A 17,935-nucleotide genomic window follows, 5' to 3' on the forward strand; every position below is an offset into this window, starting at 1 on the left:
AAACACTGAAACAAATGAATGGGGCCAGTAGTTGACTGCTCAAAACAATCTGAAAGTTTGGGCTTGATTGAGCTCTATGGAATGGGATGATGAGAACTGAAAACAAATCCTATAGAAATCCATATTCTACATGGGGTACTGCAACAGTGAAACCACTCAGAAACAGGTGAATTTTTCTTCTTTCAACATGGTTAAAGACTTGCACAGCAAACTAGAATGTCTGAGTGTATATCTCTATAAGCGTATACAAATAAATGTCATATATATAAACTCTAAGGTGAGAAGTGTGTACTTTAGAAATAAATCTTTCTTTTCTCTCTCTCTCTCTCTCTTTCTAGCTGTGGACTACTGAAATGGAAGTCACTTTCTTAAAAATGAAAATTACACAGTTGAGTCAAATAATCACATGAATGGTCCAAGGCAAAGAAGGGTGATTTCCTAAAATATGGAGTTAACTGTCACTTAATGGAAGAATGCAAATTGGAAACTTAGGAGAACTTTGGGGTGGATAGCTGTAATGGAAACGTTTAGTAAATTCTATCTCCTGTTTTTGTTGTTGTTGTTGTTGTTTTGTTTTGTGTGTGTGTGTTTTATGTTTTAAGTGTTGAAAGCAGACACTCATATTTCTATTTACAATTATATAGACTTTAAGAACTTTATAAAATATCTTAACCTTGTAACTTCTTCATGTTGGTTGGATTTTGATTTTGATTAGCAGTAAAAGCTATGACAGAGAGCATTAACCAGAAATAATAATGTTGAAAGTTAAAATATTAGTTGATACTTGACTTTCAGGAAGTATCTAATTTAATCCTGAAAATTACCTTATTAAGTGCATACTATTACTATTTCTAGAAAAAGATCCACGTGGCTGAAGAAAGTTAACTAACTTGCTCAAAGTCACAGAGAATGGCTGATGATGGAAATGGAGGTTTGTTTGTTTGTTTTTTGTTTTACTTCAAAGATAAGTTGCTATTAGCACTAAGCCTTCTGCACAATCCTTGAATCTTGAGCTTGAATCTTGCCTTTGCCACTCTTGTTTAGTAATTATGGATAGATTATTTAGCCTCTTATCTACACTTCCTTTCATGAAATGTACCCAATTTGATGCACAATTTACTCAAAGTACCTGATCTGTTCTGGACTTCTAGTATTATTAGTGGTTTTTTTTTTCTTCTTGAAAAGCTTATCATTGGGAGCAGTAAGTAAGAGGAGAGGTAGAGACAGCTTTCCTCTATTTTGAAGCCAGATTTAAGGGTGATATCCTCAAGGGATAGAAAGTGTGCTGACTTATTAGGAGAAGGGAAAGTCAGTTGATAAAAAACATGGGCTGAAAAAGTTCCTCTGAGACTAAACAGCAAACAGCAGATGGGGTCCCTGTGAATGTGCATGATTTCACAACTGTCCTCAGTCTTCATTTGCTTTGTGCTGTTTCTTGGAGCAATCTGAAACACCTCATAAGCTGTTGAAAGGGATATTGTGAGGATGGCAGCATAAACCAGTGGGAGTTAGTTATGATGTTTATTTTGTCCATTGGAACTTAGATAAGAAACACCCTATAAAAAGCAGAATTAAAACTCCAGAAGTGTTTCCGTGGTAATGATCTTAAAGAGAGGATGGACAAGAAGAGCCCAGTGTACTATCAGGGAGGAAAATTGAAGAGATCTAAAGCAAGCCACTACAGTTAGCTTTCTTCTCTTTTTTTCAGGGAATATGTAGGAGGTCCTCATTAATTATTTATTACATTAAATTAAAAGTAATATTGTGACTGCCATTGTTTTTTCAGTGCTCCAAGTAAGATAATTGAATAGATGACAAGAAGCATGAGAAAACTCTTTTGCATATAATAAAGTGATGCATAAGTGGGAGTGGCTATTACTATCTTATTTAACTTGACTACCAAGTACCTATATACTAAGTACTGAGAATACAAAAATTAATAAAGTCTTAGTTCTAAAACAAATACATCTTTTGGAAAAGGAAGTGTCAGAAAAATACTCTCTTGGAATTAGACAAACAATTATCAAAAAGAATTTGACTTAGATATAACAAATGAGATTCGTGGGTGTCCTTTCAGTGCAGCTCCAGATGTTGTTTACCAGACACTCTGGGGAATATCTGATTCTAGAAGGCTGTGCACCTTTGATTGTCTTTTATATTGACTAGGGTATTTTACAACTCTAAGAATGAAAGTTATGTTGTAGAAAATTGATAACAAATGTAGTATTTCTTTCCATGGAAATGCAAATGAATTTGGTCCAGTAGTAAATAAAAATCTCTATAAGACATTTTCATTTGAACCAGTTTTAACATCTTTCTTGTTATTTCACCATTAATGAGCTAAGTAAAATATTTGGTAAATGTCCATTTTATGTTTACTCAGAGTCATGATTTTGTCATCTTGAAAATTATACATTCACAAAAGGTAAACACTGAGTACCTTTAGGTGCCCGGCATTAAGCTCAGCAGTGTCGTTATGTTAACTGATTGTTCAAAACAACTCTACCATCTGGGATACTTCCATGTAGGGTCTTTATATACTAATGTTAAAGAAAAAAATATTCAATAACACTTGTTAAAGAACAATGAATCAAACTTGATTCAGGACCATCACAATAAGTGTAGGGGCCACTGCAATAAGGTTTTGTGATGGGAAGAAAGATTCGGCTCAACTTCAAATACTACAAGGAAAGATTGGAATTTATAACCAAGGAGCAGGGTGAGGATCACTGGATGGAAAATTACTAAGAGAAAGTACCAGGGATAAAAGAGGATATTGGCTAACCTGACCTGACAACATTCTTTCTGAAGACAGGTTCGAGTGTTCAGACATCACCTGGGAGACGGTGGAGGATGAGGAAACTGATGATCAGATATCACAAGTAACCAGATATTGAAAATTGCTAAACTGATTTAGCAGGATTCTTGCCAAAATTGACCAATGTAGAGACAAACACAGAAGCACAAAAGTCAGGGCCTTGTTGAGACAAGAGTTCAGAAGAGCGTGACTAGAGTTTGGTCAAGAAGAGATTTTTTTCACTGGTAAGAATTCTGAGGTTTCAGTACAAATTGGTAGTTACAGAAGAATCATGGGGATGTAAAGTATAGCATAGGGAATATTGTCAAGCTTTATATAGTGTCAGATGGATGCTAGACTTATCGGGCAAATCACTTCATAAATTATATAAATGTCTAACCATTGCACTGCATACCTGAAAGTAATATAAAATAATACTGAATGTTAAGTATAATTGAAAAAATAGTCACTGGGTGAGTAGTGCAGCATGGGAAATATAGTCAGTAATGTTCTAATAACTACGTACCATGTTGGATGGGTAGTAGACTTGTCGGAGTTCTCATTTTGTGAGCTATGTAAATGTCTAATCCCTATGTTGTTCTGTATGCCTGAGACTAATAAAAAACTAATAATTAAAAAAAATTCTGAGGTTTCAGGAGAATAACATAATTAACAACTATTTGTGAAACAAGCTGATAGGTTTTCTACAAATGTTTAAGGGTGGCCTAAATAATAAGTACCTAGTAGAGATGAACTGGTATTTTTTACTTATAACACATAAGAAATGCTTGAATATATTTTAATATTAATTTACAATGTGTCATTATAATCAATATTACAAATATATTTATTATGTTATATCTATGTTTGGGAGATAAATTTATCTTTGAATAAGCTGGTAATTTACCTTTTAGAAACTTAATAATGAAGAAATTTTATAAAGTACTAATGCATTGTATTTGCTCTGAACCTCTTATTATGTGTAATACTTAAAATTCTTTTACTGTTAGTCTCTTTGAGGTAAAACATTATATTTTATAAAATACATATTTTTCATTTAAACAACTAATTAATAACAAAGTAAAAGAACAACAAAAAAGCCACTTACCTATTTGTTTTCAAAAGGAACAATACGAGGAAAACAAAATGCAAGGTTAAAAAAACTCAAAATGGACTATCTTAGAATTTTGACACAATTTTTGCAAAAATAAAAAAGAAAGGAAGGAAGGAAGGCAGGCAGGCAGGCAGGCAGGCAGGCAGGCAGGAAGGAAGGAAGGAAGGAAGGAAGGAAGGAAGGAAGGAAGAAAGAAAGAAAGAAAGAAAGAAAGAAAGAAAGAAAGAAAGAAAGAAAGAAAGAATCTCATGTTCTTTTTCCTCTACAGGAAGCAATCATAGATCACTTTATCACTGTTTTTTATACCTTTCCTTTACTTTCTTGTCCCATACTCAGATGCTCTTTGCACTGTGGCCATAGCAATAAGCAAACAGCATTTTTTCCCCACCATTTGAAAATGAAAACTGGCAAGAGCAAGTACAATAGGGACAGCAAGCAGTTTGAGCTTGTATTCATATCCCATCCTATAGAACTAAGATTAGTGTAGGTAGGAGCAAAAATACCCAGCCTTGGTGTTCCTTCATGATTTAGCGATGATCAACTTGTTTCTGCTAGTACAAGTGGCCCTCAGAGTCTTCATTAGTATGGAGACCAGAGAGGGTCTTATGGAACAGGACACAGATTTTAAAGTCAGATGGACCTGTCTGGCTCTGTTTTTTTGCTAGCTGTCTTAAGTTGGGCAAATTTTCTAACCTACTCGAGCCTCTTTCCTTAGCTGTAAAATTAGTATGATAACATGTTCTTCATGAGGCTGTTGTGAAAGTTAGATTAGAAGAGGTATATAGTGCATCTCACAGATATTTTATTCTTAATAATGGTAGCTATTACACACACAGTATAAAAACCAGGTACAATTCCTGCCAGAAAGAATATCATTGAATTTTAGTTATAAAATATTTTTTTGTTTAGTGTGGTGTTTGGACCTCAGTAACTACAGAATCTAGCAAGGGGGAAAAATGAATGGCATCACTGAAACATAGCATTTGAAGTTGGTAGGAGAAGGGCATCGCCGAAGACATTGAAGCCAAACATGACCAACATGAAGGTACATTCTAAGAAGCTGGAATTTTATCTGGAGGGAAATAGGGGACCAGTAAAGGGTTTTAATCTGGATAGTGTTCGTATACGTCTTTTATAAATATCAATCTGGGAACAAAGTAGGAAATGGAATCAGCAGCTGACTTCATATTAAAATGACCGCCTGTTCTAGAAACACTTTTTAAAAGTAGGAAGGATAAGGATAATTTGAGGTGCCATGTTATTTAGGGAAACAAATACCATTTGGGGAACTTCTTAAATCACACCCACCCATGATTACCTCTTTAAGCATGATATTATAACATAGTTACCAGTTGCTGAGCGCTACACTGGTCCAGACAAATTATATCAGATCCTTACCATACTTCCAAAGATACAGTTTTAAAGTATATTGATCGTTCTACCTGCTCACCATTTAGTCCTTAGGTATCAGGTTCACAGGGTCATGTTTGTTACCACTAGAGGGCTTCCTCTATCCCCAGACATACTCTAAGGTGGTGCCTTCATTGACACAGCTTGACCAGAGATGGTAGGCCAGGTACGTAAAAATAATTGGGAACATTCAGTTTCTCTCTCAAGAATTTGAAATGGAAATGTGACACAAAAAGAAAGAAAAGAGACAGATAAGCTAAATGCAAATAAATCTTATTAATAAGCAGAGCACTCACATCTATGCCCCGTGTCCTGTTTCTACCACGTGTCTTGTTCTTACAAGGACTTAGCTGGTATGCCAACTCTTGGTGAGACCAAGGAGGGGTTATTCAGAAAACTGCTGTTAGATAAGGCAATTGAATACGCTTCAGTGAGGGACATTTCAAACTCAGACTTCTAACTTCAAAGCTTCTATGCTTTCTCCTACATTATCTTTCTTTCATATGTATACAGAACCATGGTTCTATATAATTTCACCAGCTTTATTATTTGATGGTTTGATTTTTAGAGTAGTTGAACTCTTCACCAATCACATTGCAAATGTGCTTTGTCCTCATACTGGATAAAGAAAGCATTTGAATGCTATGGTAACTAGATTAGCCTGCCAGAAACTCCAGTGGTCAATCAGTCAGATTTAGTCATTATCATTTCTAAATCCATACGATGTTGTACTCTTGAGTTCCACTTCTCTCTAAGGGTCCTTACAGAAGTCAGGGTGTTTTAAGTTATTCAGTATCCATGCAAATAAAACTTCTACACATGAAAAACTAAAGCAATTAGGAAATTAAGGAGGTCAGGATGACCATGTGCGGGGCCAGAACTGGTATTACAGCTGTTTATGCCATCACCTTAGCTTTTGGCATTTCTGTTTTGTGAGAGTACTTCAAGCACAGCATTTCATCCTTAATGTATCTATCCCTTAGAAATTGCCTCTGTGGGGCACACAATCAAAATAAATCTTTTTGCAGTACAATAGGAACAAATTGTTTCATGCAAAATCGGATCCCTAAAAGAACACCAATTCTTACAGGAAGTAGTATGGAGATAGTCGGACATATTCAAAATACTGATGAAACTGTTTTACATTGATTTTGACTGTAATTAATGGATTACAGTCAAATGGATGCAGTTTTTACTGTTGTAGCTTACTGGCATGCAAGAGAATTTCAGGGTAGGAAGACACGTGCCAGGAGAAAAGAACTTAGCACTGAATGTTAAAATTGTTGGTGCCTCCTTGGCACTAGGTACATGAACACCAGCTTTCAGACTTTTTTCCCCTCTTGTTCTGCTAAATGTTCAATTCTTCCTCAAACCCCTTTTAAATTCCCTTTGCTGTTTTGCTTTGTTAGATATTTACATCTCAAATGATTCCTTTTTTCTCTAAAATAACTCACCTTTTTTTCAGTTCAGACTTTAGCAGAGCTTTGTTTATTTTATTGTACAAAATAAGATTCACAATATCTGCAAAGTATGTTGATAGTCTTTTCATATTTACCTTAAATATGAAGGTACATTTAAAGCTATCTATAAAAAGATATTCCCTATTATGTTTCATTTGATAGATAAGATAATTCAGTTGATACAAACTACTTCTAAGGAGGAAACTTATTTTCTATATCCAGTTGTTTGTTTATTTCTAATGTGATTTTAAAAAATCTTGATTGTAATGTTGTTGTTGTTTTTATTTATAGGAGTCCCTTGTAGCATGATTTTAAACAATGAACACTTCAAGCTACCTATATATACCAGCAAAGTGTACTCTAGACAGTTCTATCAGTGAAGTACTTTGAGCATTACGTCTCTGTTTCCACAGTGCAAATCAAGATTTCTATCTATTGACTGCCAAAGAAACAACATGACTTTTGGCTTAAATTTTCTTTTAATTCCATTTTCCTCTTTGTTCTAAATTTCTATTTCTTCTTTTCTCAAGGGCGTTTTCTAAACAAAATTCTTCTGTTTTTAAATGTGCATATGTTTTACCAAGTCAGGTTCTTGGACAAAGACTTTACATCATACCCCAAAACATGAATTAAAACATGAGATTCTGTGGGTTGTATAGTTCTGTGTTCTACGTAACACTAACCATTTAAAAATCTTTAGATTTCTAAAAATTCTCGTGGTTGGCATCATGAGGGAAAAACCTCTAAAAAATTGACTGGATCATTCAATTTTAGCATCATTTCCACCATCAATCAATTATTCAATCAATCATCATCAATAATCTTTCTTAAATATACATTGAGCAGAAAATGTGTTCTATGAGAGTTCAGGGGAAACAATTCTTCCTGGGTCTATTGTATTTATGTGCAAGCAGCAGCTCTGATTCTGTTTATTCCAGGTTATCTTTTAATGGATGTTTGCATAGCAAGCAGCCTTAGAAAGTAGAAATAGTGTGTCCCTCAGAGCAAAGGGCAGGTGTGTGCTGCCCACTGTGATAATGACAGTGTTCCCCTCCAGGCAAAGTCCAGGCAGATTTGTTTACAATCCATTACAGCAAATTGCAGTTTCCTAAATTCAGAGTTCAGTTGTGATGCACACCTACTGTATGCAAAGCATCCTCTGGGACACTTCAAGTCATCCTGTAGGATTTGAGCCACAGGACAACTGATGTGAACATGAAACTCTTACTGCTTTCTGTGCTGTGAGTAATAAAATCCTATGTCTCTGACCCAGAAGTCTTGTATTTTCTGCTGCTACCTACAAAATTATGGCAGACACATTTGTGAGTTTGCGAGTCAAAACTTAGACCTTTCAGAATTCCTTACATAGATTTGTGTTAGAGGAAAGAATCTGAATATACTGAAGGTATCTTATGTGTAAATGAATAGTTCCTGGACTTTGACACATTCCTGATCATCAATGCATTTTAATTATCTGCATATTAGGACTCTATCAAAATTCATATAGCAGATGAAGGAGGAGGTGTTGTAGATAACAGTGTACTTAGCTAATTTGTCCTAGGAAGCTGAATTTAAGAGGACATCTAAAAGAAAGAGCAATTGGAACAGTTGGGTAACTTGAAAAAATATCCTTAATTTTCTATTTCATGTGGGTTATATGAGTATAATCCACGATGAAGATTTCTTATTTCTGTGCTCAAAACTTTGTATAAATGGTACTTTTTCATTGGAAATCTTATTGTAATTTGATTATTTCTCCATACATTATTCTCTCATTAGACTTCTGGCTAGCAATGTTAGATAACCTTGTTTCAGCACAGAAATGTGTACGGATAGCATAGCTTTGAAATTATGGCAACCAGTACTGAAGAAAGCTGCCTATTAAGAGATTTAATCATGGGAATGCTTATGTTCAATAAAAGTTATCAAAAGGCATTATCATAATGAGGAGCTTTAGTGCTCCTCAAGTACAACACCTTATGAATTATGCGAAGCTATTTTTGAACTACAATGCAACACTAAATTAGGTTCTTCTTTTGTTAAAAAAAATTAAAGCATAATCAGATACTATTCTCTGCTCATTTTTAATTTCTACAATGCTGTCTTGATTATGTAAACCTACAGAAATTATGTCTTTTCTTTACTCCCTTTTCCTGTTTTAATGTCATCTTACATCAGTTTCATTTTTTTTTTTTTCTTTCTCTACTGCTGGCTTATGAATCCAACTGGCACTGGTAATGATCCTTCACAGTGGAACCCAGCAAATGCTATTGCCATTTCTCTTAAGTCAGACTAGTCTTGCAAACATGCTGCCTCCATTTAGTGAAAATAAAAGGGGTAGAACAGAAAGATGAGATCGTGCATATCTTAAAATAACAGCAGCCATATGACAGTTTCAGGCCTGTGTTTAGAGAATTTGCATATATCCCATTAAATCTTCCTAAACTTCACTTTCATATTTTGATGTTGCCAGTCAATTTGCAGAGGTCAATGATATATTTTTCTAAACGCAAGTTTTCTTTTTAATTGTACCTCAATAACTGACAACTGGCCCTGACAAAGAGACAAGAAAGACAAGTGTTTGTTGCAGGAAAACATCAATAAATGGCATTTCGCAGACAGGACTACTTTGGAAAGCCTCTGCTATTTTTGGACCATTAGCATCACGTCAAGGTTTCAAATGATAAATTCAATTAGAGTGCAGTAGACTAAGTGATCTAAAATAGTGTGCATTAGGAACAATGTACAAGAATGGAGTTCATTAACTGGCAGTATAAATGTGATCACCTTTTAGAAACACAATCAATTTGCTGGTCTTTGAATATTAGTGGTGGTCAGACTAAATTAAATTTAATGTACATTGACAAAGTAATTTACAGTATCTAGATTTATACTATCTCAGAATAAAGAATGATGACTTTCAAGGATACTTGGAGCAAAGAGGGGAATAAATCTAAAATGGGCCAAGTGAGGTGAGAAAATGTGCCTTTTGTTTGCTTCCAAGTTTTACAATAGTTCTTTTCCTGAAGTCTGCAAAAAATGTCAGACTAATCGAAATCCTGTGGACGCCACAGATAGTACAGGGTTGAATGCTGCATTGGCAAATTGGTATTCCATTTACATTCCCATCAAAGCCTTTAAAGTTTATATTTCTGAATTCCTACTGACAGGTGCTATGCAAGCAGCACTATTATGATATGCTGGAATCGTCATTGTAGTTTTATAAGGAAACCATGAAGATTCAAAGACAGGACAAGCAAAACAGCTTAAATTTATTACAAGCACACAGAATTCTTCATTTTTCAACTCTTTCCTTAATATATGCTATATGAATAAAATAATAATGGTAAAGATCTTATCTGAGGTGGCCGCATGTGTCAGATTCAGATATATTTTTCAGTGTTGTACTTTTTTTCCCCCAAAGAGCTGTTGCCTATTAGCATAAGATTTGCCAATAACTATTGTAGTTATATCGTATATTTCATACTTGCACTCCAAACATGAAGCTTTTTTATGAATAGGGGGTGGGTGGATTTTGAGGACGAGTGGAAATCTGTTTGCTATGTTCATGTTCTATGTGATCTTTAGGATAAATCAGCTTCTTGTACTTCACCAGCAATTGGTATAATTCAGAGTCAGAACATATTATATACCAGAAATGTTAAACAATAATAAATAAAACAATTACTACCAAATAAAATGAAACGCATCCCTTAATTGAGAAAACGCCCCTGGGTTATACACATATTCTTTAAAGCTCTAGAATCGACTGCTATTCTGTTAAGCGGGGCTAGGGGGTGCCATAGCCTTACAGCTGAATGAAACCTGGGCCTCAGAACTGAAAGCAAAGTTTTTTTATTTCGGAAGATCCCCAAAAGAAGAAATTTTAGTAAGAATATTTGCAACTGTTGATTTTTACATAGAATATGTTGATGCTTGAAATCATTCTAAATTTTAAAATACATGAATGTCGTATCAGGAAAACTACTGAGGTTTTCTCTTAAATGAATCTTTATATTTTTCTCCAAATTTTAAAGTGTGAATTTTTAAAAATAATTGAAGTTCTGGACAGGTAAGTATACCAACTAAAATTTTTGTTATATATATATATATATATATATATATATATACACACATATATATATATATTTATTATTATTAAGCAGATTTTGTTTAGGTCAACCTATGAACATTGTATTTTAGAGAAAAGAGAGGTCAATTCCATAATTTAATTTTCTAATTTTCTCACGTTAGGAAATTAAAATATTTTTGATAAAAAATCAAGGTGAATTTAGAAAACATTGTAACTAATATTGAGCCACTATCATTGTTGCTTTTACTTCTCCAGAAGTATTGATATCATTTAGAAATTTTGATTGTAACACTGATTTAAATGGAACTTTTCCTAGTCTAGTAACTAATTAAAGAAGAGAGGTTCAAGAAAAGCCTATATAATGAAATCTCTTCATATATAATATATTTTAAGACTCAGATTTAGAGTTCATTGAAAAACTTGCATCCTACTTTCTTTATGGATATATTTGAAGTTTCTCATGAGGCTGTTTGTAAGGGAATTTTAAGGAATACAATTATCCCTTTGTTTACATTCTCTTCAACCACCAACTTTAAAAGACAATTTGTGAATCAAAAGTTCGGTAAGGAGTAAAGGAGTTTGTACTTTGGTTGAACTAATTTTAGTAAAACATGTTAAACTCCTACAATACCCCAGCATCATGATAGAACTCATGAATATGGAATGAGTGACAGTTCCTATCCATGGGAAGCTCCATCTAATCTTTCCCTCATACTGAAGATGAATTGTAGACCCAAAATAGGTTTAATTTCATAAACGTAGAGAAAAGCAGCCCCCAAGTAAATTTTCTTGGCTTATAAATAGATTATATAGTCCTACACCCATTTCTTATGTAGGGAAGATGTAGATTGACTCTTATCTGAAAACTATATGTATTACTTCTGAGAGGAATGCTGTTTTGCACATCAATTGTTTTCACTTATGTGAAGGCTTCTCTCAGGCCTAGGATTTTGGGTGATGGGGTGAGGGTGATGGTAGTTATTTAATTAATTAATTTAGCAAATAGTTAATGAGAACTTACAATATGCCTGTGGGGACAGAGCCAGGAGTGCAGTTTCCAGGCTCTCGGCCACATGTGGAAAGGTGCTGGCTCAGGTAGTAAATGGCCATCAACTGTGATTGGATGGCCATCAACTGTGGATAGTTGGTTGTCAGCTGTAACCAGTGAGCCATTGGCCACTAATATAACTGCTGTGGATACGCTAGCAGAAAAATGGGGGATAGCAAGAAGATGGAGGCAGAGCTAGCAAGCGCGGATTGCAGTTAGCACGGTGGATTGCAGCTAGCAAATGAGGTTGGTTGGCAGAGAGAAGTGGACAGCAGTTTGCGGATAGTGTGGCTCCTGCTCCCTGTGTCTCCAACTCAGCCGCCAGCGAGAATGTAGTGGTATGACACCCCCATCTATGGCTCTGTGGGTGTTCCTTTTTGGCCTCTCCATGTCCTGCATTCTTATGTGGGGAGCAGGACCAGAGACCCCACATGCCACCCCGCGTGACAGTCTGTCATTGGACATCAGCTGTGGAGACAACACTGTTTCCTGTTGTAATGGAGTCCACATTTTAATTGGGGAAATGAAGAATTATAGAGAAATGTACAATGTATTTCAGAAATTAAACAGGCTAAGTAGGTGGTATTAAGGCACTTCAAGGGAAAGTTGCCTCACCTATATTCTTTAACATGAAGGCCACATTGTAAGAAAAAGATTTTTAAAAATGTGGTTAAACAGTGCTGTTTGAACCACTTAAAGTTAACATGAAATTCCTGATTTAGTTTACAAGTATCATTAGGTTATAGGTTCTTTAGGAACTCTTAGTGCTAAACAGATACATTTTCACTGACCAACTATATAGGTAGGGGCCTTTACCTAAACACTTTTTGCACCTATCACGACTCTCAAAATTGTTAACCTGTAAAAGGACATCAATAAATATTTTCAACTGATTAATTATAACTGAAATAATAGTATGAAATTATGTTTTTTGTTTATATAATTAAAATAAGCTTTTTAAAGAAAATGTTAAATGTATACAATTCTTTGACCTCCAGGTCATCTTAAAACTTGCTTTTCCTAATCACTAATACCCTTTTGAAAGTATAGTTATTTGTATCAGGTATTTGTGAATGCATTTGTGTTTTTCCTGAATTGTGTGTGTGAAAGTGATTTAAGAGGTCATCAAGGTTGTTCTATCTCCAGTTCAGTTTTTACAGCTACTCAGGCCATGCCAGTCCAAATGTGATGGATGATTTCAGGAATTGAACTCTGACCCTCACTGGGAGAACATGCTCCTTGTCAGAAGTATCTCAAAAGATTCCCATTACCCTTTAAGTTAAAAGACTCTTGAAATTACTTATAATTTTTGCCTTAGGTAATGAAAACTTCCTTGTCAGTTTATAATAAGTTAATAGCAAAATGATGTGTTCTCCAAGTAGCCACTTATGGCTTAAAATTACTATTTGATTTATGTAATATTAATATTATAGACAAAAAGTGCTAATTGTGGCCCAATTAGTATCAACATAACCAAATTCACCTAATGGATATAATTTATTTGTAGCACTGAACAATCCTTGGAGAAGACAAAGCAAGGTGTGATAGAAAAAAAATTGTTTTTTGTTATTTTTCATACTGAATTGTTTTTAAGAATATACACAAATGCTATGTGTAATGCATAAACCTCTTGAAAAAATTAAACACCCACGAACACGAGCTTAGTCAGAATCAGCCTGTAATTAACCAATTCCTCAAAAATAACTGGAGGTTTGATTATTTCAGTCTCATGTCAATGTTACCATTAGTTGCATTTTATTATATTATAATGAAATAAGCCTGGATAACGAAATCTGAAACCCCAAGTATATCTTAGAACCCACAAAGATTCATCTACGATACTTGCCAGTACATAAGATATGCCTAATTCAAATAGACATGTTTAATCAATGGGAAAATTATTAAACTTCAGAAAAAAAATATGTTAAAATATTACAAAATTATGCCTATACTGATTCTACCTCAGTCCAGGTTATTCTTTCCCTAAGATGTGTGGATCAGCCAACAATAAAATATAAATTTTTATATAAGACCGTTTTATAACATCATGAATTTTAAAAGCAAAATTAGCATCATTTCTTATTTCACACACTTTATCAGATATTAGAATGCTTTTAGCACTATGTCTGGGTGACCTGATTATGACAGATTTATTTTCCTTATAAATTGCTTTTAAAGATAAATATAAGCCATTTGGGAAGAGATTTATCCTTTTCAAAATGAAAAACTCTAGCTACAAGCAAAAGCTTGCAGTTGAAATAAAAGCTGCACTTAAATATTCAACATTCAATAAAGGGCAGGACTAAGTTAAGTCTTTATATAATCAGAAAACATGGGATTGTACCAAAAAATTATTCATGGAGAATGGGAAGGTTAAGATAGGAGAAATGCTTAATTCTTACAAATTAAATCTCAGGAACACAACTCAAGACAGGATTGAAGCAATATGGAAAGTTTTCCCACATATATTTTATTAAGTGCATCTATAATTTAATCATGCTTTCAGTGGTTTAATTTAATATTTCTTTTCCAAATAATGGTCAAAGTAAAAGATACTCTTTTATTGTCCTGATTTTTGTAGGTATTTCTTCATAAATTTATCAGTGTCATCCTTTTCACCCAACAATCTCTCTTTCATCCCTTTTTCTTAGCATATAATCATAACTTCCATAAGTACTTTTTAAAAATGCTAATGAATTATTATTCAATAGTCAACAGAGTTGTATCAGTAATATTTTATAGAGCATTGCTGGGAACACAACTCTAGGTGGAGCAAGGTACATTAAAAGTCTGTGAATAATGTTCCTTGGAGGTATAAATGCAGAGTATCTGTGGTCATAAGGGGCAACTCTGATGTATCCAGTAAGATGACAAGCTTAGCTTTTAGCAGTTGCTATTAAAGCTGATTTAATAATGAGTGCTACTGCTCAAGAATAATCGAAATTTTCCTATCCTGAGTCCCCCTTTCTATATTGTGACTTACAATAACATCTTCATATCACTTTTTGTTTGGTAAATATATTATCAATACAATCATTACCTCCATATGTATTATTGACTAGTTTCTATGTGAAAGGTCTTGTTCTAGGTACCAATATGGTTGCAAGATAACCCTTGCATTTGCTCATGCTCAATATTTTACCTGTCAGGATGACCTAGTTTCAATCTTGCCAATTCTACTTGGAAAATGGTGAGATAGTAAAATTGGAGGCAGCAAAAACTGTGAGTGAGGTATAGGAAAAAATGTTTGCTGTCATTTTCTTTCATCTTTGCTCCTCCACCCCCATCCTCAATATAGGAAATAGACTCCAGATGTGGGATACCCTCTGAAATAACCGTAACTTATGTTTAGTCCTTTTTATTTAAAAAACAGAATAGAACAACTATGATTATCTTTTATTTGCTGTTAGGTAACTGCACAAAGATAGGTATACCCTATTCCCAGAAATTTGTCTTGTTCAAAGCTTCTCTCTTTGAAAACTGTCGAGAAATAACAGGGTTGTGAGATTATATATATATATATATATACCTTTTTTCCAGAAAACATAGGGTAATTGTCCTTCAGTATCCTGAATGAAGTAAGAAAGTTATCATTGAATGTCAAGTAAGGGAAGAGAGCTAAATTTGTATGTGACCAACATCCATAATTTTAGTCAAAGGTAAATAATATAAATGATCAAAAACCATCCCCCTTGGAAGAGTTCACAGACTAAACACTCAGAATTTGGCGGTGGGTAGGGAGATTTCCATAGATGTACAGGTTATACAGTTACAGGACTCTGAATCTGGCTTGATGGTATCCTGTAAATATTTTCAGATTTTTAATAATTTATAAAAAAAAGAGCCTTGGGTTTTTATTTTGTACTGGGTCTTGCAAATTATGTAGCCAGCAGCCTGTGGGTTGTGATGGAAATTCATTTATATCACCTTTCGTTCTTAAATGCTTGGAAACCAAGGAAATTCTACCATGAGCAGAGGACTAGAGAAGAAATGGTATCTTTAATAACTGAATATTAATAATATGGTTTTATAAAGGGAATAAAGACACAAGTAGAACTTTTGGCTGTTCTCTGTTTCTTGGTCTCCTGAATTACAGTCTCATTCAGATTGAAATAATCAAAATGAAGCCTGGCTTTCATTTTGGCTGATCCTAAAACCTTTCCCTTGCTCTTTATTTAGTTTCTCTTTGGGTGTTTTCTTATGCTTTCTCTAAAAACAGGTAATTTTTCAGAAGAGGGAGATATATTTGACTCATTCTTAAAATAGGACTAATAGTAGTATATGATATATATATATCTCATTGCTTGCTTATGAGGATTAAATGAGATAACACGTGCCAAACATTTAAAAAGTTTTGGGCACATAGTGAATTATCAACACATTTTTTTCCACCATTAAGTTTAGCTTCAATGTGAATCATTTATACACACATATATTATATTAATTGAAAAACTGTATACCAAAACAAATCTTAATGTGTCACAAAGATAATTATTTTATTAATCAGCATTTTTATTTTTCTTTCACTACTAGCATTATACAAGTGTTGCTCTCTATTTCTTTTTCTGCTCCATTTGAAGTCTTTTAAATAAATGAAATTTTATAATAATTATTTCATATAGACAAATATTTTCCTGGTAGTTTCCCTTTTCTCAAGGTTCTACACTTTTTTTTCTTCTTCAAATAAAACATGTAAAATGAAGCTAAAATATGAAAAAGTGTGCTCAATATTTTTGATATTCATAGCTTGAAACTAAATATAGTACTAGCTTTCATATATTAAATCAATCTACTGGTTATTTCTATGAATCATAAAAACACCATTTTATGAATTTTACTTCAGATCACAAAGAACTGATAATATTTTCCTTGCAAAATGAGATTTACATCCACTTTTCTGAGCAAATGAATATGGAAAATAGTGCAGGAGAGTATGGTTGGCAGAGATTCATGGAAAGAAGCTATGCATTTTTTTCTCAGGGCCCCAAAAGGGGAAATATTAACAAGGAGCTGTAAGGTGGCAGAGAAATCCTAATGAAGTTCATTTCCCACCAGTCAAAGAGATGAACATTTTAGGAGGCACAGCAATCGATCAGTAGGCTTATTAAATATTAACACATCTTTCTCACTTTCTTCATTAGAGTTTTTGCAAAGTAACTAAGCATGTGACGGCGCCAAAGACTTGAACTCTTTCAAGGACTAAGACAGGCACCAGTAGTCATGTTTGCTATTTTATTATAATATATATTTCTTTAATCAGAAATACCAGCAATGTTGCTGGTATAGTGCTCTAAAGACTAACCATATTACCACCCCGTCTCCCCCACCCCAAGCCCCCTGTGCATGCTCTCTCTCTCTCTCTCTCTCTCTCTCTCTCTCTCTCCTTCATTGAAGTTATTGTTAAGAATAAACACTTGTCACATCAGAAACATATTATTTATTAATGTCCCAAGGCAGTCTTTGTGGTAGTTAGTTCCAAGTTTCTTCTGGGCAACTTGGACACACTAACCTTCGGAGTGAGGTTACTAAGTTTATCCTGACTAACTTACTAAACATCTTAGGCAAGTGCAACCGTCAGTCTGGACAATGGCTTTCTGATGTTTTGGAAAATAGTATCCTGCTTAATTTTCTAAAGTTTTTGGAGAGCCTAATCTGTTGTGATCATTGTCTTCTCAGAGTATACATTTTAACCAAACAAATTTCTTAAAATGGAGCAACTGGTTACAATGGAATGTTGAAATGCCTCCTTAAATGTTGAGATAAAGTATTTTACCCTAGTGTCCTTAATTCTCTAACTTAATGATAAATTGGTGTTAACTGAAATAATTCTGTGTCACTGCATCATTAGATCATTGAGAGGAGAGAAGTATAATTGAAGACCAAGTTTAAATATACATAGTCATAAAAATATGTTGGGCTGTAAATATATAATTATTAAGAAACAGAAAGTGTTCTGTCGAAGATTAAGCTTTCAAAATGCTGCTTTGGGAATGTATGTTCATGTTTAAATATA

General features: G+C 34.0%; 1 long non-coding RNA gene across 2 annotated transcripts in view; it reads left to right on the forward strand.

Annotated features, from left to right (window-relative positions):
• The first annotated feature begins 7,918 nt into the window (after positions 1-7,918).
• Positions 7,919-17,935, forward strand: part of LOC109453549 (uncharacterized) — a 123,208-nt gene continuing 113,191 nt past the window's right edge. For both annotated transcript variants that reach the window (XR_002138313.2, XR_012497744.1), the window contains exon 1: positions 7,919-8,022. This is a non-coding gene — a long non-coding RNA (uncharacterized LOC109453549). The remainder of the gene's footprint in view (positions 8,023-17,935) is intronic.

The sequence above is a fragment of the Rhinolophus sinicus genome, linkage group LG06 (genome assembly GCF_036562045.2).
Source record: "Rhinolophus sinicus isolate RSC01 linkage group LG06, ASM3656204v1, whole genome shotgun sequence".
NCBI lineage: Eukaryota > Metazoa > Chordata > Mammalia > Chiroptera > Rhinolophidae > Rhinolophus > Rhinolophus sinicus.